This window comes from Maniola jurtina, chromosome 7, assembly GCF_905333055.1.
Source record: "Maniola jurtina chromosome 7, ilManJurt1.1, whole genome shotgun sequence".
Classification (NCBI taxonomy): Eukaryota; Metazoa; Arthropoda; class Insecta; order Lepidoptera; family Nymphalidae; genus Maniola; species Maniola jurtina.
In genome coordinates this window covers 8,994,195-9,000,629 of record NC_060035.1, presented here as the reverse complement: position 1 = coordinate 9,000,629, position 6,435 = coordinate 8,994,195, and the positions used below count along the sequence as shown (strand labels likewise).

The 6,435-nt window shown below is 38.2% G+C and overlaps 1 protein-coding gene across 2 annotated transcripts in view; it reads left to right on the top strand.

Annotated features, from left to right (window-relative positions):
* The first annotated feature begins 1,105 nt into the window (after positions 1-1,105).
* The window catches only part of LOC123867164, a 24,943-nt gene continuing 19,613 nt past the window's right edge, over positions 1,106-6,435 (top strand). The window contains exon 1 of one of the 2 annotated variants that reach the window (XM_045909072.1): positions 1,106-1,339. The gene's annotated coding sequence lies outside the window, so the exon portion shown is untranslated. Of the gene's footprint in view, positions 1,345-6,435 lie in introns of both variants that reach the window. The other variant, XM_045909071.1, reaches the window with a different exon arrangement.

Below are 6,435 nucleotides of genomic sequence, written 5' to 3'. Positions count from 1 at the left end.
ATCGACTTTACCTCCTCCATTTCGCCATTTTACCTCTAACGTGGCTTTTCAATGTTTTCGTATTTATCAAAGAGATAATTATAATGTGTCGTTAATTAACGTCGAATTATATAAATAACAAGTAGGTACCTTTCTAATAAAAAACAAATCAAAAACGCCGACTGCGGTGTTAACTGCATTAGTAGGTACGTACTTACTGATTTTTAAGACTTTTTTGTTATTTTATCTACCTCTACCGGTCACTGGGTTCCAGTGATACTCCCACCATCAAGACGAATCTAATGACGCAGACGTGATCATTTATCAAAATCCGTTCAGCCAGTTACGAGCGGACATACATACATATACATGTCCACAGGTCAAAACATAACCCTCCCTTTGGGCTTCACCGCAGTTGGATAAAAGTAGACATGAAAAAATTCCATCTAAATCAGTTCAGTTGAATTCGATATCAATTCAATTGGACTTCGATGGATAAACAGACAAATAAAAAATTTAAAAGGGGATGTTTGGGTGAATATTTTATACTTAACTCAAACATAGACAGGGCTATTATTTAAAAAAAAATCGCAAAAACAAATTTTTCGGTTTCGGATTTTTCCTTTACTTGTGCCATAAGACCTACCTACCTGCCAAATTTTTCCAAGTTCCATTTTTCCTTTTGAGGTAGGGTTCCCTAAAAATTAAGTAATTCGAGTCTATTTTTTAAAAACCGAATGCCTCTCAATAATTATCATGGCAAGTATTAATATTAGGTGTAATCCAATGCCGAAATACTCGAACATTTCGATTGAGCTAGGCAATTTCGCAGGAATGCCCTGAGCATTTAACCTAGCCTAGCCTAGCCTAAGCCTAAGTTCTAAGTTCTGGTTTTAGACTTATCTCTTTATAGTTACATATTATTGATCCTAGGGTGGCTGTTTTAGGGTGAATAAACGGAAATGAGCCTCCAAAAGTAGTGAAAATGTTGTTAATTGACTGCTTATCGCCTCTTAAGGCTTTAAACAATATGGTCAAAGAGAGCACTGATGTAATCGCTATTGCGCCGGGGGAAGGCACTTTTCTCTCGAGTTTCACCGCGGAGGCTTGCGCCCGCGCGCAACAGTGCAAGCCACGACGTCGCTCCGTGCGCTTCATATTCCATACTCGAGAATCTAATAGGCTTCACTGTTCTGGTACCAAGTATTCGAAAGTAAACAGAACGAAACGGTGTTACACAGTGTTACAGTGAGCTGTTACTTGTGATTGTGTTTTATTGTTTTATGTCTCAGACACCAGTGTTTTTTTTTGTGTAGAGTGCATTATATTGTACTTTAACCACATAGCCGTTGGAGTAACTGTAAGGTTTGTTTTGATTCATTTGCATTCTGGTAATAAACATAAGATTATTTAGTTAAGTGCCTATAAATTTAAACTTGAAGGAAAATGCGAATTTTTTAATGCATATTAAAAATTGCGGAATACTACGCAGGACTTGTACTCGTATTTGCATCCCGCTGGCTATCGCAGCCTTGGATTTCGGCATTGACAGTGAAGGGACCGTGGTCTAAACGGACTCAAGGCACTACGAAGGCCGTGGCAGTCAGAGGGATGCAGGGTCATCCCTGCCCATTCGGCTTTTTTTGATATAAAATTAATATTATATATTTGTTATTTTTAGGATATCGCACCTCAAAAGAAAAAAAGAACCCTTATAAGATCACGTCGTTGTCTGTCTGTCTGTCTATCAGTCTGTCTCTGTCGTGTCTGTCAAAAAAACTAAAGGGTAGTTCCCATTGACCTAGACTAGAATCATGAAATTTGGCGGTAGATAGGTCTTACAGCACCCAATCACAAGGGGAAAAATTCCAAAACCATTGTTTTTACAATTAGAAAAATTGAATTTGTGGTTACATAAAAAATGTAGTCTCATACAAATAATATTAGTAGGTACCTACATGCAACTTTCAACGTAAGATTACTACACCAAGTGGGGTATCGTCATATTATGAAAGGGCTTTACGTGTGCATTCTAAAAGCGACTTTTATTTATTTGTATGCATAAAAGTTTTTGATTTATCGTTCAAAATGACAAAATAATGTGACTGTAGCACGGAACCCTCGGTGCGCGAGTCTGACTCACACTTAACCGGTTTTTTAGTTTAAACAAAATACTGATATCTCTGTTGCCCAGATGCAAATTAATTTAAATAATATCCCATGGGCATGCGTTAGGCATTTCCTGTGTATAAAAAAAAATTGTCGCAATGATGCATTTAAGAAAATTATTATAATGTCGATTATACATTAAAAATATCCTTGCATTATGAAATGATTTTCATCGTTCACAGACACTGCATTTTATACAAGTGTAAATTAAAAATTTATAACACCCCCGACGATCCAAAGTATTTGAGTTTTCCAAAACATCATTTTCAAATAAATAATTATGTATTTAGGCAACGTCCATCTTGACAGTTTGACATTTGTCTATTGACATAATATTATGAACCTAACGGTTATCTAACCTTCTTTTCTACAAGAAAACTAGAAAAGAGCTGATAACTCTTAAACGGCTGAACCAATTTTTTTAGATTAGGTATAGCTAAGAACGCTCTCGATCAAGCCACCTTTCAAACAAAAAAAACTAAATTAAAATCGGTTCATTCGTTTAGGCGCTACGATGCCACAGACAGATACACAGATACACAGATACACAGATACACAGATACACAGACACACAGATACACACGTCAAACTTATAACACCCCTTTTTTTGGGTCGGGGGTTAAAAACTACTTTCGATAAAAATGTGGCTAAAAAAAACTTATAAATCTTCATTAATTACTGGGCACAAATTATTATCCGTTAATATCTTAAAAATAGTTTGTTAATACATAAATTACCAGCATAGTTTACCGGTAAAAAATGTTTGCCGGGAATCAAACCCTGAAACTTCCTTCCTGAACGGGACGGGGACTGCGCAAGAGGATGACGAAAATTCATTTTCACAACATTGTTACAAAGAGTTTTTATTAAATCAGTGGATAAGCAGCGTTTAATTACTCACGAAATACCTGTAATAAATTACTAGCCAGCAGTAGGTACAGTACTTATTGTAAATCTTCTGTCAATCGCAATAAGTAGAATATTGCTTTGTGCATTGAACACCAACAATTATAAATGCAATGCTTCGACTCGCTATCGCATTTGTCCCCCTTTTTTTGCAAGCAAGTACTTCATTAAGTAAGTATTGTCAAGAACTATCCCACGGCACAAATTAACCATGAAAGGCAAACCTGATTTTGCTAATAACTAGATTTAGGTACTTTTCCCAATTTTCTGGTGAGATCTTTAAATATGAATCTCTCTTTTTAACCGACTTCAAAAAGGACGAGGTTCTTAATTCGTCGGAATCGTTTTCTCTTCTTCACTAATAAAGTTCACATAATAGGTACCTAATATTAGGTTTCTACTAATGCTCCGCGCAAACGGGCCACCTATCACAGCCACCGGTGTATGACGTGCGCCACGTCCTTTGGTATCGCATCGCGCAGACGCACCTTCGTATATGCGGTACCAAAGGTCGGTCAGTCGGTGGCCGCTATAATTTGTAACACCTCCTGTAGTAAGTACGTACTGTAAGTACTGTAAGTAGTGGACGCCACTCGCTACAAGTGTGCGGCGATTCCATACAAGACGTTTTAAAAAACATAACGAAGCTTGTGTTCGGTGGCCCACGTGCGCGGAGCGTAGATGCATGCACAATGCACATGTCTAAACTTTTTTCTTTATACTTACATTAATTAGTAGGTACTACGTCCATCAATTTAGATCAATTAGTTTTGAAGCATCGTTATGTAAACTAAATTAATATAAAGAGGCAAAGTTTGTAAGTTGGAAAGTAGAGCATAATCTGCTGAACTAAGCTAACCCGATACTCAAATTTCGATCACTGGTAAGTATAGGTATATTATTCCCGAGTGTTTAGCCTTGGCAGACTTCTTAGCAAGCTTCCGGCGTATGGTCTCCCTTCGAGCTTGTGCGACTGGATATCTGACTTCGTGAGCGAACGATCCTTCCGAGTATTCATTGATGGCTGCTCGTCATATCATGGCTACTAATGCCAGTGTTCCTCAGGGGTCTGTTCTCTCCGCTACTCTCTTTCTGCTGCATATCAACGATTTGCTGCGACCTGGAACCGTTGGGTACGCAGATGACAACTCAGTAATGGACAGATACATATCCAGTCCACGCGCTAGTAGTTCTGAGATCAATGAACTCAGGCGCTGGTAGATACTGCGGTTAAACTACCTGAAATACGTTTCAGATTGGTGTGATATGCCAATTTGGTAGAGTCGCTACTAAAACGCAGGAGTGTCTACTCAGCAAAACGGGGTCCTTTCCCCTTGACTCCTACTTTCCGGAATATATCCATTAATATCAGATCGGATTGATTTTGGTGGTAACTACCACGGCCGTAACCTCCCACCAGACAATTGCAGGTAAACAATGCCTCTTTTCATCGAAGGAGTAAAAAATAAACACTAAGTTTACATGCAACAGGTAGAACAATCGAGTGGCTATAGTGTCGAAACGTGTGCGTGATATATTTGTTAAGCACATTGCGTTAACGAAAGTGCAACGCGCAACGCCCACCGTAACGGTTGAGGCACGTTGAGGGCTGCGTATTTGTGAGTATTAAATAATAGGCACATATTATTAGTTACCTAATTATTAACATACGTCATCATCAAACCATCGCCCGCGCCGGCCCATTTCTAAGCACAGGTCTTAGCTGGACTTCTCAGAATGAGAAGTCCATAGTCCGCCATTCTGGCCAAGTGGCCGCTAGGCTAGGGCAGCTGTTAGACTAGGTACGTAATATGGACCCGATTTCGTTCTTCTATCCCACACATATAGAACCTAATCGAATGCATTACTCGTGAACTTGACTACTGAGTACTGAGCATGGTCTCCTCTTAGAATGAGAAGGGCTTAGGCCATAATCTGCCACTCTGGCCCAATGTGAATTGGCACACTTCACACGTTTTGAAAACATTATGGAGTACTCGCGGACATGCAGGTTTCCTCACAATGTTTTCCTGCACCGTTAAAGCAAGTGATATTGCCTAAAACACACACTCCGAAAAGTTAGGGTTCAAACTCCTGACCTGAGATTAAGAGGCAAACGTCTTAACCACTAGTCTATAACGGCTCTATAATTAAAATACGTATTGTATGCATATTATGCAAACGTCTATATTTCTTACCTAGACAAAGACAGGATTTAAAAAAAAAAAAAAAAAAACCGACTTCAATAATCACAACCACTAACAAGAGTAAATTAAAAATTTATAACACCCCCGACAAGTGAAGGTTACAGTAACTAGAAAAGAGCTGATAACTTTGAAACGGCTTTTCTTGGATTATAGCCAAGAACACTTTTGATCAAGCCACCTTTCAAACAAAAACAAACTAAATTGAAATCGGTTCATTAGTTTAGGAGCGACGATGCCACAGACAGATACACAGATACACACGTCAAACTTATAACACCCCTCTTTTTGGGTCGGGGGTTAAAAAGTAAAAAATATTTTTTTGTTTCTACACGTGTAATGTATGTCGGGCGAGCTTCACACTTAGATTATTGTAGTTTGATTTTTTTTCCCTCGCGCTCATTTTGTTTTGAATTTTTTTTATTTCACAATTTTTAGTGGCCCACTGTACTAAAATATGCTATGCCTAGTCAAAAACCTACTGTTTACTAAGCTATTACAATAATCGCGAGCAATTTACTCTTATCCATTGAGGAGTTCTGTTCTCCATCTCCGAAGATATTTATGGGACTTCATATGGGACCACCTGCAAAGTATACCCTTTCCTTTCAAACAAAAAAAAATCCAAATATAGTATATAACATACAGTATTGTTACCCTTCGAATAAGCCCATTTTTATCTCAGTACGACCAAAACTTTGCGAGATATGATTTTTTTCGTATACGTTTCAACAAAAATACCAAAATGGCTGCCACATAGGTAGGAAGTGGATTGGGCTCATGTTTAGAGTGTATTTGTACTTAAAAATAGTTGTTATATAAGTGTTTAAAATATCGCTAGTTTATGTCCGGACACACTGTATATAGTTCACGGCAGGTCCACATGGCAATCGGAGTGGGGACGCCCCACTCAGCCCCCGCATGTGCGGGGCGTCCCCCCGCCTCATACCCCGATTGCCATTTCGACCTGTCGCGTACTATTAGTAACATTAATTTAAATATACCATTGCATTTAATTTTAATAATATTGAACTTGAAAATTAACATTTATAACAATTATCATTTTTACAATAAAATTATTAAAGAGCCCAAAAGCTTAAAAAGGTTGCGTGCGCGTTGAACTCTTTTGTATGAGAACAATTAATGTAAGGACGCTTTTTAACGGAGATTCATTTTT